The sequence below is a fragment of the Ictidomys tridecemlineatus genome, chromosome 8 (genome assembly GCF_052094955.1).
Source record: "Ictidomys tridecemlineatus isolate mIctTri1 chromosome 8, mIctTri1.hap1, whole genome shotgun sequence".
NCBI lineage: Eukaryota > Metazoa > Chordata > Mammalia > Rodentia > Sciuridae > Ictidomys > Ictidomys tridecemlineatus.
Genome location: NC_135484.1, coordinates 126,304,295 through 126,319,523, shown reverse-complemented (window position 1 = coordinate 126,319,523; position 15,229 = coordinate 126,304,295). Strand labels below are relative to the sequence as shown.

The following is a 15,229-nucleotide window of genomic DNA, read 5'->3' as shown; positions in this document are numbered from 1 at the left end:
AAAAATAAATAAAAAGAAGAACCTACAAACTTAATGTAAACAAACTATTCTGATGATATTTATGCCAGTAGAAGATTGAAAATTATTGCTTTGAACTTGCCATTGAATCCTCATCAGAATTAAAGGAAATAACTATTGTTACCTTTATTAAATATGAGAAGAAATTCAGTTACAGAATGTTAAGTATGTTTGCTAAATGTAGCTGCTTTTAATTTACACTTATACTTATTAAACTTATACTATTTGCCTAACAAGATTTTGCATGCCATCTCAGATTTGTGTATAGTCAATGCCTAATTGTGCTTTATAATTCTACACTTTTTAAAATAAATTTCTTACTATAGGTTAAACATTTTGAAGAGAATGGCACTAATTAATGAAAGCCACCCTAAAAGTTTTGCTGACCATCCATAGCTAGAGCTTCCATTTTTTGTTATCCTTCTCTTAGCATACCCCATTGGTGAGAAACTGCCATCATTCTAGTGTCCAAGTTAGACTCTCATCTTCATAGCCCCATTTATTTCTTCCTCACCAACTTCTGCTTCCTGGACATCTGTTTAACCACAAGCATTGTGCCCCAGCTGCTGTTTAACTGGGAAACTCTAAGAAGACCATCAGCTATGTGGAGTGTGCAGTTCAGGTTTATTTTTCAGCACATTGGGAGACACAGAATTTCTTCTTCTGGCTCTTATGTCTTTTGACCATGATGTGTCCTTCTGCAGACCTCTGCATTGCATCCTCATCATGAATTAGCGCATCTGTGTCCTATTAGGTTTAATTTTGTGAATGAGTGGAATTACTTACGGAGTTTTTGAGGTCACTCTTATATTACAGTTGCCACTGTGTGGCATCAATAAACTGGATCACTTGTTTTGTGAGATTCCAGTTCTGATAAAGACTGCCTCTAGGGAAAAGGAAAATAATGAGCTTGCACTCTCTGTGGCATGCATTTTTGTAATAACTGTTCTTCAGTGCCTAATTTTTGCCTCCTATGCTAATATTGGGCATACTATATTTAAGATCAAATCTTCTGAAGGAAGTAAAAAGGCATTTGGAACATCTTATTGTAGTTCTTTTATGTTATGATCCAGCCATTATCAGGTACTTTAAGCCCGTTTCTTCCATCTCAAGGGAACAACCCAAGTTCATGGCTCTGTTCTATGGATTGTTGACTCCTACACTCAACTCCTTCATCTGTACCCTGAGAAATAAGGATGTGAAGCTGGCATTAGGCAAGCTGTTGAGAAGCATTTTTAGTTCCAGGTAATACTTGGTAAATCAAATGAAACATTTTCAAAATTAGAGTTGATTTACTTGGTTCTCTTAATAGCTCATTTTATCTTATAATTCCATCTCATGTTACATATTCTTCTTCCAAATAATATTTGTCACATTCTTCACAATCATGTCCAAAATAAATAAAGTTAGCTAATATGCATCTGTGTAATATGCATCTGTGGCACTCTGTGGAAACATATTATAATGGTTCTATTATGGAACATACATGGTGAAATAGTAATTTCATTTAGTAGTTTTAAATTTAGGAATATAAACTGATTAGTTCACACTAGTCATCATAGCAATTCCATGGTAACCATTCATCAGTGGGCTTCCCATCCATTCAACTGAGAAACATTTTCCTCACTCTGTAAGATTGGCCAAGGTCTGTGTTCACAGCCTGGCTGCACTCTGTATTCTGTGTGAAACACCGTATGCTTTCCAAAAATCAAAAATTTTTCAAACTCAGTTCATGTTGATGTAACATACACTCAACAAATGAAAAATTGCTGTTATTTTTCAAGGTCAGATGGCAAAAATTGGAATACATACTACCTTTGCACAAGAATATATCATTATCTTAGGGAAACAACTAATAAAGGAGACATATGAGAAAGACAACACAAAAATAGGAAAAGGATGCTGTGAGTTAGTAAATATTTGACCATATTTTGTATTTGCAACCTTATCTAATGTTTCAAAAAATCTTCAAGGAAAGTATAAACCACAGTTGATATATAATGAAGTACCTCATTGATTCTTGAGCTCTTATAGTTTATATTAGGATTGAAAATTGAAACCATTTCTTTTATTATTTGGGGGTACAGGTTTACTCACTTTACCTTTTACTTTGTTCCTTCTAAATATTATTTCATTTTTAATGTGGTAAAGTACACATAACATTTATCATTTTACTTTTTTTGATGTATACTTCAGAAGTAGATTCCCCTTGTGCACTCATCACCACCACGCATCTCTAGAAATCTTTTGATCTTCACAACCTGCATCTCTGTACCAATTAAACAATAAATCCAATTCCCACCTCCAAACACTGACAATCACTATTTTGCTTTTTATCTCTGTGAATGGCTGCCTTAGGTGGAATCATACCATATTTAGTATAGTGTCTTCTGGATTCATTCAGGTCATAGTAGGTGTCAGAATATCCAAATCTTTCCTCATGCATAAATTTTGTTTCTATTTAGATCATTGGTATTTTTTTAATGTTAAAGAGGAAGACAATATTGTATGATATTGTTATAACAACATAATGTCTTGGAATTACATTAATTACCAAAAAAATCAACTCTTTTCAATTTATAGTAATCTATTTAAAAATACAATGGATTACTGGGTATGATGGCGCATACCAGTAATCCCAGTGCTTGGGAGGCTGAGGCAGAAGGATGGTGAGTTTAAAGCCAGCAACAGCTAGATACTTAGAAAATCACTGAGACCCTGTGTCTAAATAAAATACAAAATAGGGCTGGAGATATAGCTCAGCAGTTGAGTGACCCTGAATTCAATCCCCAGTACAAAAACAAAACAATAGATACTTAATTTTATGTGTCCAAAATCATAAATAATTCAATAAATTTCAAGCTAAAAATTATAAATTGTTGAAAATGGGATATATGTTAAACTACCAGGTACCAAAAGTAATTGCAATATTAAAGAATGTGTATTCTTTCATGTGATAAAAACTTATAGGACTTTAAATAATAACATTATGTACAACCCTGAATTTAAGAACATATGAAGTTAAATTAAAAGTTGTTTTAAATAGAAAAATACCTAAAATTTTTTCTTAAAGTAGCAATGAGGTTCTTCACTAAGCTGTGTGATAAAAATGTAAAAGACGGGCTGGGGTTGTGGCTCGGGTAGAGCACTTGCCTAGCATGTGTGAGGCACTGGGTTTGATCCTCAGCACCACATAAAAATACCTAAATAAAGGTATTGTGTTCATCTACAACTTAAGAAGTATTAAATAAGTGTAAAAGAAACAGAAATTGTGAGAAATTAATATAGTAGGTTGACTTGGAAATTTTATAAAATATAAGTACTCTGAGAAAAATATGAGCCATTGACAGTGGTTATATTTCATATATACAGAAATGAATAGAAGGTATAATTTTTTTTTCAATAAGTAAATATCAAGAAAAGCATTTTCTAAAAGGGAGGTAGAACAAGGTGATAAGATTTATCAATAATTGTCCTTCTGCAGAAATGTAAAGTTTAAACATAAACTTTTGTGATGATTCTAATGTAAAATTTCACAAGAACTAAGAAAAAGAGGTGAGAGATCACAGTACCTGATTATTATATAATAAGAAGATGCTAGATTGAAGATAGCAGGAAAGTTTATTTTACATTACCCATGTCACTATTTCCTCATCCCCACACAGAAGAATACAGAGAGACATAACATGTATTTGAAGAAGGGAAAGGAAAATAAGTATAGGCTTTTATTTACAACTCAACATTGAACCAACCAAGTGAAATTCTAGACCAAACAGACAATCATAGCCCCTGACCATAGGCTCAGTCTTCATATCGCCTCCAACACCAGGTGGGAAATGTAGCCACTGGGAGGGAGATTCACTCTCTGGGAAAAATCCTGCTGACAGAATACAGGACATTTGGACTTTTGTGAAATTTTCATGGCAGACAGGCCTCAATTGTTGTGGTCCTCAGATATACTCTAGTGCAATGGGAGCCTTGGGACCATAGCCTTCAGGTACACCCCTGAGTTACAACAGCTCCAAGGATCAAAATATTCCAATCCAACATGTATTAGTCAGGGTTCTCAAGAGGAACAGAATGAACAGGAAGTATAATTATAAAAGGGGATTTATTAGGTTGGCTTATGTGACCAGCAGCTGGATAGTTCACAATGGTCATCTGTAGCCTGGAGAGCTGGGAAAACAGAAGCAGCACTGTCCAAGAGACTGAAGCCCCAGAACAAGAGGGATCAATGGTGCTATGCTAATCTGAGATCTAAGCTTTCTGGAAAATCACTGTCAGAGTCCACTGTGGAAAAGTGAAGAAGCAAAAATCTGATATCCTCAGACAATCACAGCAGCAATCAAGAACCCATTCAAGAAGAATTGAGCTTACATCTGTTGCTGCTTCTTTGTATTCCCAACTTTATTCCATTCAAGCCATCATTCTATTGGTTGGTGCTGCCCATGCTTAAGGAAGAACTCCTTTCCAGTTGGCTATCCCACATGCCAATCTTTCCTAGACACACACTCATTGATACAACCATAATCCTCTCAATACTTGGTATTTTTAAGCCAATCAAATTGATAATTAAAATTAACCATTACAGCACTATAATAAAGGTAATTGTCAAAGGATATAAAAACCATATCAGAGAGTCTGGCCAAAAATCTATGGACATATTTACATTCCTGCAATAAAACTAGTATGTCAAGACTGGAATTAACACCTACTTCTTCAAAGCTTAGACATTGTAATAGTCAAGCCAAGGTGACTCCATTTTATAAAACAGCCATGCCAAATACAAGGGTCACTGGGGCAAGTTGTTCTTTTTCTTTTGCTCTAGAAACCCTTAAGAACACAGAACTACCTAATGGGGCATTGTTTCTGTAGCTAGGATAATAGGGCTGTGTTTCTGTAATTGGGATGACTGGGCTATTGTGATTGGTTAAGCTTCCTGCCACCTGGCTGCACTCTCCTGCTTCTGTAACTTGGCTTGCTTGCATTGACTAGACCCTGAAATGTCCCTTTTGCAGTTTTCAGGTTTATAAAGAGCACCCCTGTAATAGTTTGGGGCTAATCAGGAGAACAACTTTATGTTCTGGTCAGTTGCCACCACTGTGCTTCAATAAAGGCTTGATTCTATTATATGTGACTAGTCTGGAAGTCAATTTATGAAACCCTGGGACATTGCTTTAACTATAACAACTTCAATGCAGGAACAACCAGAGAAACATGATATCACCAAAAATCCCAAAGTAAAGTGGCAGCAACTGACCCTAAAGAGATGAATTACTTGACAAATAAATAAAATAACCGCTTTCAGAGAATTGGTTGAACTTCAAGAAAGCACAAATAAATAAGAATGAAATTAAATTCAAAAAGTGAGAAAGAGTAAGTGAGCAGAACAGGAAATTTAATAGATTAAAACAATAAAGAAATTTGACAGAAGCCCAGAGCTGGAATACAAAAATGAGGAGTACTATTTAAAACATCTACAACATAATTATTCACCAGAAGACAAATCTTTGAACTCAAACACAGGTAATTTTAAAATACTTATAGGAGAAAAAGAAAAGAATATGATGTGGTATATAAAAAGATTATAAGATTTATGGGACAAAATAAGAAAAAATTGGAGTTATAGGAGTTAAAGAAGAAGATAAGAAAGACAAAGGAGAGAAAGATTACCTACACAAGTAATAGTAGAAGGGCTAGGGTTATAGATCTGTGAAAGGTTACTTTATAGCATGCACAAGTTTCTGATCTTGGTTCAAAGCACTGTAAAAGAAAATTAAAAAAATAAAGAATTGGATTGAGGAAGGAAGGAAAAAAGAGAAAGAAATAAAGAATGAAAAAGAAATCTCTAGGATATATAAAAAATCAAAAATCTTAACACCAAAAACCAAATAATCCAATCAATAAATGGGTCAAGAAACTGAACAGACATTTCTCAGAAGATGATATATAATCAATCAACAAATATATGAAGAAAAGTTCAGCATCTCTATCAATTAGAGAAATGCTAATCAAAACTACTAAAAATGCTAATCAAAACTACTAAATCAAAACTACTCTAAGATTTCATATCACTCCAGTCAGAATGGCACCTATTAAGAATACAAACAACAATAGGTATTGGTGCGGATGTGGGAAAAAGGGCACACTCTTAACATTGCCGCTGGGACTGCAAATTGGTGCAGCCCATCTGGAAAGCAGAATGGAGATTCCTTGGAAAACTAGTAATAGAATCACATTTGACCGAGCTATCCCACTCCTTGGTTTATACTCAAAGGACTTAAAAACAGCATATTACAAGGACACAGCAATGTCAATGTTTATAGCAACAGAATTCACAACTGCTAATTGTAAAAACAACCTAGATGCATGTCAGTATATGAATGGATAAAGAAAGTGTGGTATATATACACAATGGAATACTCAGCATTAAAAGTCAATGAAATCATGGCATTTGCAGGTGGAATGAGATGGACATTATTACCCTAAGTACATATATAAAAACACAAATGATGTGACTCTACTTTGTATTCAATCAGAAACAAAAAATTGTGTTCTATTTGTGTAATATGGAATGGAATTGTACTCTGCTGTCATATATAACTAATAAGAATAAGTAAAATAAAATTAATAAAAGATGTTTAAATCATTATACAAAATACATATATGAAGATGTGAATGTGGTGTCAACATACGTTGTATATAATCAGATATATGATAAATTATTGTATAATGGTGCGTTAAGAATTATAATGCAAATAAATAAATAAATAAATAGTCTTCAAAAAAGATGCTTAAAAAGACTGTTTTAAAAAAGACAGAAAATGACTACTCTGAGTAGATTAAACTTTTAAAAAAAAACCAAGAAAGTCATTTTACCTCCATGTACAGATATAGACTGAGATTGAAGGAATAAAATGTTTCATGCAAGTATAATCCAAGACAAAACAGGAGTACCACACTTACAATAGATGAAATAGACATTAGAACAAAGGCAATAAAGAGACAAATAAGGCTCTTATATAATGATAAAGGAGTCAATTTATCAAGATAATAATGTGTGTGTGTGTGTGTGTGTGTGTGTGTGTGTGTGTGTTTGTATTCATCCAATACTGGAGCACCAAATACAAATAAAAATACAAACACAAATATTAATTGAACTATAGGAAATAATAGACTCCAATACAATAAGAGTTGGTGATATTATCATACTACTACTTTTGGCAACAGACTGATAATTCGGAAAAAAAAATCAATAAGGAAATAATGGAGTTAGAGTTATAATTCACACTAAACCAATTAACCCAACAGGTACCTACAGAACACTCCATTTAACAACTGTAAATACACATTTTTGTCAACAGCAAATAAATATTATCCAGGATAGATCACATTACAGACATCAAAAACATTCTCAAGAAATTTTAAAATCTTAAAATTATATGGAGTTTCTTTTCTGACAACAGTCAAATAAAACTGAAAGTCAACAATAAGAACAAATTTCAAACTATACAAATACATGGAAATTAAACAATTAATTTGAATACTACTATTTCAATACTACTGAACATTCAATGGATCAAGGAAGAAACCAAGAAGGAAATTTAAAAGTTCTGAAAGAAGAGAAAATGCCACCACAATGTACAGAAACCTACAGAATATAGTAAAAGCTGTACTACAAGGAAGATTTATAGCAATTAATATCCACATCAAAAAAAAAGAATGATCTCAAATAAATCACATAGCTGAATCTCAGGGAACTAGAAAATCAAGAACAAACCCAAAATTAGCATAAGGAAGAACAAAGACCAGATAAGAAACTAATGAAAAAGGGCTAAGGTTATACATAGGTTGGTAGGTGCTTGCCTTGCATGCACAAGGCTCTGGGTTTAATTCCAGCACCATAATAATAATAATAATAATAATAATAATAATAATAATAATAATAATAATAATAATAATAATTTTAAATGCCCTTGGTCTGTTTCTCTCAAAATTTTTGTCAGCTATGGTCCCAGTATAAATTAGATGGTATACTCCACCTGGGATTTTGAGGGTAGGTTCAAAAAAAAAAAAAAAAAAGCATTTACAAAGGTGTTTGTGGGAAGGACTTAGAAATACCAACAAGGGATTTATACCTGTGTATTACATATGCACTATCCTGGAGCTAGCAATGGTGGAGAGCCTGTTATCAACCAAAAACCTGAAAAAGCAAAGGGAGGAAGTGGTACTGGAAACAAGAGAGTAACTATATTAACATGGCCACCTTCAGGAGGTATCACCTTTGGCTGAAACTATAGGCAGCCTCATGTGTTTCAGCTGAGAAGCAGAAAGGGGAAAATACCCTAAACTCTCTTTATTCTCACATGCTAACTTTAATGTTGTTTTCCATTAGCTAAACCCAACCAGAAGCCAGATACAAAGGAATTCTATTCAGTCAACCCCTAGAAGCACAAAACATGGTAGAAACATATAGAGAGATAGAGAATGGATCTGGGATTGAGAGAGGGAGTGGGAAATATCTAGCACACGTGTAATTTGGAAAGACAAACAGTCATGCACTACAAGTGATTACCTTCAGGGAGTTAGAAGGATTACAGACCAGGGAGCAATTGTCAAAAGAAAGCCTTTCCATTTGTACTTGATTTCAAAGATTTAAATTGTTTTTCAAAATAATGAGTTCATGAATTACGTGTCTATTTTTTTTAAATCTTAATACCCACATATCTGAGTAACATGCACTTTTGTGTGTGTTAGTCTTTTTGTTATAAAATCATCAAATATTTTGAAGTTTTTAAGTATCACTATTCCTTTCTATTGAAAACATCACTTTTATAATTTTTTTCTTTTCCTAATTGTTGTACCTTTTATTGTTATTATTAGAAGTTACCAAATATTTCTTGACATAATTGAATAATAAATAAAATACTATATTCAAGAATCTCATTTAAATGCCCAAAATCATTTATTCAGTCTACCTCAGATCTGTTTGCTATTTAATTATTCAATTATACAGGAGGCCCTCCCTGTCCCCAGGTTCCTCATCAACAGATTCTACCAATAGTAGATCATGTGCTATGCAGTTAGACCTAACATGAGTGCTTCTGTACTGAACATTTACAGACTTTCCTTCATTGTTATTCCCTAAATAATAGTATAACAATTCATATAGCATTTAAGCTTTGCTAGGTATTATAAGTAATCTATGAATAATTTAAAGTACACAGGAGGATTTATGTGGGTTAAATCCCACTAATATGGAATTTCATGTAAAGAATTAGAGCATACACAGATTTGGGTGTCCATTAGGAATCATGGGAACAATTTCTCAGGGGTACAAAGTGATAATTTTTGCTGTTCAAATTTGTGTCCTGGGGGTTGATAAATTGACTGAGTTTATTTTGGAACACATTTACCAACAGAAGAGACCTGCTCTCATCCTCAGTTCATTAAGTAACTAATTTTACACAAGAAGCATTTAAATTACAAATTCTGTCCCAAGGAATGTTCTCTGTTACCTCATCTGGGAAGTTGATAAATGAATAAAAATGAATGGCCTGTGTGAAAACAATGCCCGAGAGGTCTCAGAAACAGCATACAAATAACACACCTACAAAGCATTTGTAATATTTTCTACTACTGCCTTCCCAATCCATCCTTGTCTTATCCTTGACAGCCTAGAGTCAAATGAAAAACTGAATTCTGAAACAAATTCTTAAATGCTCATCTGTGTACTTCAGTTTCTCCATCCTTCTCTGAAAGATTAAAAAATATTGATAAATTTCTTCATATTTTATTTTTACTGAATAATATTTATCAAAATAAGGTAAGTTAAAAGATACTTGTCTTTAAAGGTCAAACATTCTCAGTAAAGGCATGAAGATATATACATCATACTGCCTAATGTACATATGAAAAGCAAAATTTCAGGGAGATATTTTAAACTAGAAATATCACTTCAGTGACTCTGATAACTAGATTTCTCTTCTTAATTAGACCAAACTTTAAAGCATTTAAATATCAATAAATTCTATATCAGAGTGATGTTAAATACTTGAATGAAGTATAAAGATTTCCTTAGATCAAGGGACTAAGTCACATGAAATACTTTTTATTGTATAATCAAATTTTCATGGATTCACTTGTACTTATTTCATTCAAATGTTTTGATATCATATAAAAATAACATGAATTTCTTTATCTTTTATTATAAATAAAGGTCAAAAATGCTGTGAATATAAGTCAAATACTGTGTTTGATGAAAATTAAGTATGGACAAGATATACTACAATGAAAATATGAGCAGATAAACTAAAGAGATGTCAAAAGGAATAGAGTTTGGTCCTTTATTAAAGTAATTTTAAAATTTGGGGGGTAAACAATTTGTCCAGGTTGTGAAATAGTGATGAAAAAAACACTGGAAGTAGAAGATTCAAAAGTCATGGACCTCAAATACTAAAAATAATGAAATATCATGAGAATGATATGGAAAAGATGAGAGATATAAGAACATAATTGTAGAGCTTAAAATATATTTCAGATTAAATCACATGGAATAGGCACACCTGCAATGATGTCTCTAGGGAAATATCCAGACTTTCTACATGAGGCTCCAACAGATCAGATCAAACCAAATTGGAATCACACATGCTAAAATGCCACATAATTGAACTGAAATGTTAAGAAATCAGATAGATCCCCAAACAGACAAGGCTTTCCTGAAAAAGGAGATTCTGGGCTACTTGAGTCAGCTACTGAGGTGCTCTGTTTCAATCCTTTCAAAAAGTAACCTAAAACACCTGATGTTAAAAAGTGAGATTTTTTTCAGTCATTCTGTTTCCCTGTTTCCACCTTACAAAACATGGTCCTATTATTGCCCAGTAGGAAATTTAATTTATTTTGTAGAATGGAGGCTGCCTTGATTCATGAATTGCAAATAGAAGCCAACCAGATCTATAATTAAATTTGTTGTAATTTGGTCTATTGACAGGAGTGATGAATATTCACAAACAAAATGTCACTGAGGTAAATATTATGAATAAAATTTGAAATAATACAAATTTAATAAAATTGCTAATGCATATTGAAATGAATAGTGTCACTAGAGAGATAATTAGATGTTATTGGTTATAGAATTCATAGAACATCAACTCTAAAATGTTCTTTAAAATATTGAAAGATGGTGCATGGTAGAAAAATATCAAAGGTGAATATAGCAGTGTTAATTGAACAGATAATAGGTGTCTTGTAGTGCAATTATTTAATAATATGGGGAGATTATTATTTTTATAATGTCTATCTTATGTATCTAATTTATTGATAGTATGCTTATGTACTATCCCCTCTATACCATAGAATTTTCACCCAAAAGAGAACATAAGGTAAGATATGTTCCTAAATGCACATTGTACAAAGATAATATTTTTAATAATGTCAGCTATTTCAGGCCCTAAATTACCAGTGCTTTCTATGGAATATTCAAACACTGAAATTCTAGTTTTGATATATCACTAGATCATTTCTAAGGCATTGATTGTCTTTTGATCTTAAGAAATTTTCCAGTTAGTAACAGAATATAGGAGTAAATAACAACATACTAAAATACACATACTAAAATGTTCTTTATCAGAGGTTTGGGTGTGGGTGATAAGGGATTTAATGAATATGAAAAGCTTATTGTGTTTCACACAAAGGGGTCACTAAGGATTGGTTGTAATTATTATTTAATTTTTGTTATTGCACAATTCAGCACTAGAATAACATATGATAAAAGGACAACATTCACATCTTTGCTTTCAATAATTTTATGTGACATACCATAGGATGGTTTTATAATCATATGAATGTAGGTGGTATCCTTAAACACTAACTAACTAGACAGGAGACTCAAAACTTTCTACTGGTGTATTATCTAAGCTTCCTATATGAATATTGTTCACCCTAAAGATGATTGTGGATTTCATAAAGCACACTTGAAAACCCCTCATTGCATACTTATCTTTCTCAAAGTGATACTGTAATCAAGTACTTGATGTTGTTGCTTTCAATGCACATAGTGGCTGGGAAACAAGGAAACATGTATATCCTGGAAATGTGAAATAATTTATGAGTTTGAATAAGACCCTGGCGTGAAATTGAGTTTCCACCATGGAGTAATTACCTGGAGTTTAAAAATATATTTCAGCTGTTGTATAACAACTGGGTTACTGATGACTGTCCAAATTTATATGAAAACTTGTTTTAATAAATCCAGTAAAGGAAAATTCATACACAATGGATACAATAGAGAAAATTTAGCATAAGATATCAAATGATCAAAGTGAGCTAAGTGGCTGTGCAGATAAATAAATAAATAAAATAGCACACACAAACATGCAATCGTAAGCATGAAGAAACATTGTAGCTCAATTCCCTCAAATTGTAATGGAGAAAGATAATTTTAAAAGCATTTATGTTGAACCCAAAGTCAACAGCCTTCTGAATGAGAAAAAGCTGAAAGCATTTTCTTTAAAATTGGGAACAAGAAAAGAAAGTGCACTCACTCTCTCAACTTCTATTCAATATTGTGCTTGAAATTTTAACCAGAGCAACTAGCCAAGAGAAAGAAACAAAAGGGAGAGATACAAAAAGGAAAGGAAGAAGTTCAATTATTCCTATTTGCAGTTTATAACAAACAATTCTTGGAAAGACTTAAAGCTTTCACCAAAACACAGAAAAATAAATGCAGCAAAGTAGCAGGAAAAAATGTACAAAAGTCAATAGTTTTTCTACATACCAATAACAAATCTATTGGTATTTCCAATCAGGAAAACAATTCTATTCACAATAGCTCCAAAAGTATATAAATAAATGAAATGCTGAACAACAGGTCTAACAAATGAAGCTAAGGGCTTCCAGTAGGAAAATTACAGAACACTGAATAAAGGTATAGAAGAAGATGCTAGAAGATAGAAAGACCCCTAATGTTTATAAACAGGCAGAACTAATATTGTTTATAGAGCCATATTGACAAAAGTGATCTACAGATTCAATGCAATATCTATCAATGGTATTTATCACAGAATTAAAATCCTAAATTTCATATGAAAAAACAAAAGACCCAGAATAGCCAAAGAAATCATGATCAAAAAGAATAAAGCTGGAGACATTGTAATAGCTGATTTCAAAATTTACCACAGAGCCTTAATATCAAAAAAGTATGATAATAAAATTAAAATGACATATTGATCAATGGGATAGAATAGAAGACAGAGAAACAAACCCCCACAATTATTTATCTATTTTTGACAAAGGTGCCAAAAACATATATTGGAGATAAAATAACCTCTTTAACACATTGTGCTGAGAAAAAAATAGATATTTATATATAGAAGAATGAAACTTGATCCCTATCTCTTACTTTCTACCACACAACACAAAATGGATCAAAAGTCTATGTATAAAAATCAAAAACTTTGAAACTATTAGAAGAAAACATAGGGGAAACACTTTAACATAAAGGCTCAGGCAATGTCTTCAGAACTCCTATAGCTCAGGATATAAAAGCAAGACTCAATAAACAAGACAGCATCAACTTCAAAAGTTTCAGCAAAGCAAAGGAAAAAATAGTATGACCAGACAGCCTACAGAAAGAGAGAAAATCTTTTCAACTACTCTTCTGTCAGAACATTAATATCCAAAATATATAAAGAACTCAACAAAATTAACATTAAAACAGCAAATAGCCTGATCAATATATGGGCAAATTAACTGAATAGACATTTCTCAAAAGAAGATAGACAAATAGCCAACAATTATATGAAAAATTTTTCAAAATCTTTAGCAATTCATTGCAAAACAAAATTATACTGAGACTCCATCTCATTCCTATCAGAATGGCAGTCATCAAAAATGCAGATAACATTAAATGCTGATGAGGATGTGGAAGCAAGGGAACATTTATACACTGTTGATCGGAACATAATTTAGTATAGCCATTATAATAAAAATCAGTATGGAGTTTCCTCAAAAAGCTAAAAATAGAACTTCCCTATAATCCCACTATACCACTCCTTGGTGTCTACCTGAAAGAATTTAAGCCAGCATACTTTGGAGATACATGCATAGCAGTGTTTATTGGAACACAATTTGCAATAACCAAGTTATGGAACAAACCTAGGGGTCCATCAATGGATGAATGGATACAGAAAATATGGACTTTTATTCAGTCACAAAGAAGAATAAAATTATGTCATTTTTAGAAAAAATGAATGGAGTTGTGAAGTATCATGTTAAGCAAAATAAGCCATAGTCAGAAAGACAAGTACCACATTTTCTGTCATATTGAAAGCTACTGGGGAAACATAAATAAAATAATATAAAATAAAAATATATCATGAAAGTAGGATGAAAAACAGGAAAGTAAATGAACAGGATCTGTTGTAAGGAGGAGGTTAAGATTCAGGGGTGGAGGGTACTAGGGAATAAAATTGATCAAATTATGTTATATGCATGTACCACAATATCATAATGAAACTCACTGGTGTATATAATTACTATGCACCAGTGAATAAGAAAAAAAATGAGAAAACACTAGCAGAAAAACAAAAAAATTATTTAATTTTTCCCCTCAATTCAAAATAGCTAAGATTGAACCAAGCAAGGTGGTGCATGCCTGTAATCCCAGCAGCTCAGAGGCTAAGAAAGAAGGATCACAAGTTAAAAAGCCAGCCTCAGCAAAAGTGAGGCTCTAAGCAACTCAGTAAGATCCTGTCTCTAAATAAAATACAAAATAGGGCTGGGGATATGGCTCAGGGGCCCAGTGTCCCTGAGTTCAATTCCCATTACCCCCCCAAAAATATATATATATATATATATTCTAAGATTGTTTAACATCAAAGTCTTCTTACTTCCCGTGGAGATGATATAATTATTACGCTGATTAATTGAGGTTGGACAAGTCCAGCCTTTTGTTATTTTTTTCCATTTTTGCTGATTCTTTTTGTTTAAGTGTAATATTGGTATTATTTTGACATAATTATAAAGGCATAGAATATAATTTGCTCTTGTCCCTAGTATTTTCTATTTCCCTCCCCTCCTCTCTCACGCTGGTCTCTTTACTCTAGTAATCTATCTGCTATTTACTTTTAGTTTTCTTCTCTTTTTTCTGTCTTGTGGATATACATGATTGTGAGATTCACTGTGGTATAATCAGTTGTGTACAAAGGTGGAC

The 15,229-nt window shown here is 32.5% G+C and overlaps 1 pseudogene; it reads left to right on the top strand.

The window, feature by feature from the left end:
- The first annotated feature begins 363 nt into the window (after positions 1-363).
- Positions 364-1,267, top strand: LOC101956151 (olfactory receptor 2B11-like; annotated as a pseudogene).
- Positions 1,268-15,229: the final 13,962 nt, after the last annotated feature.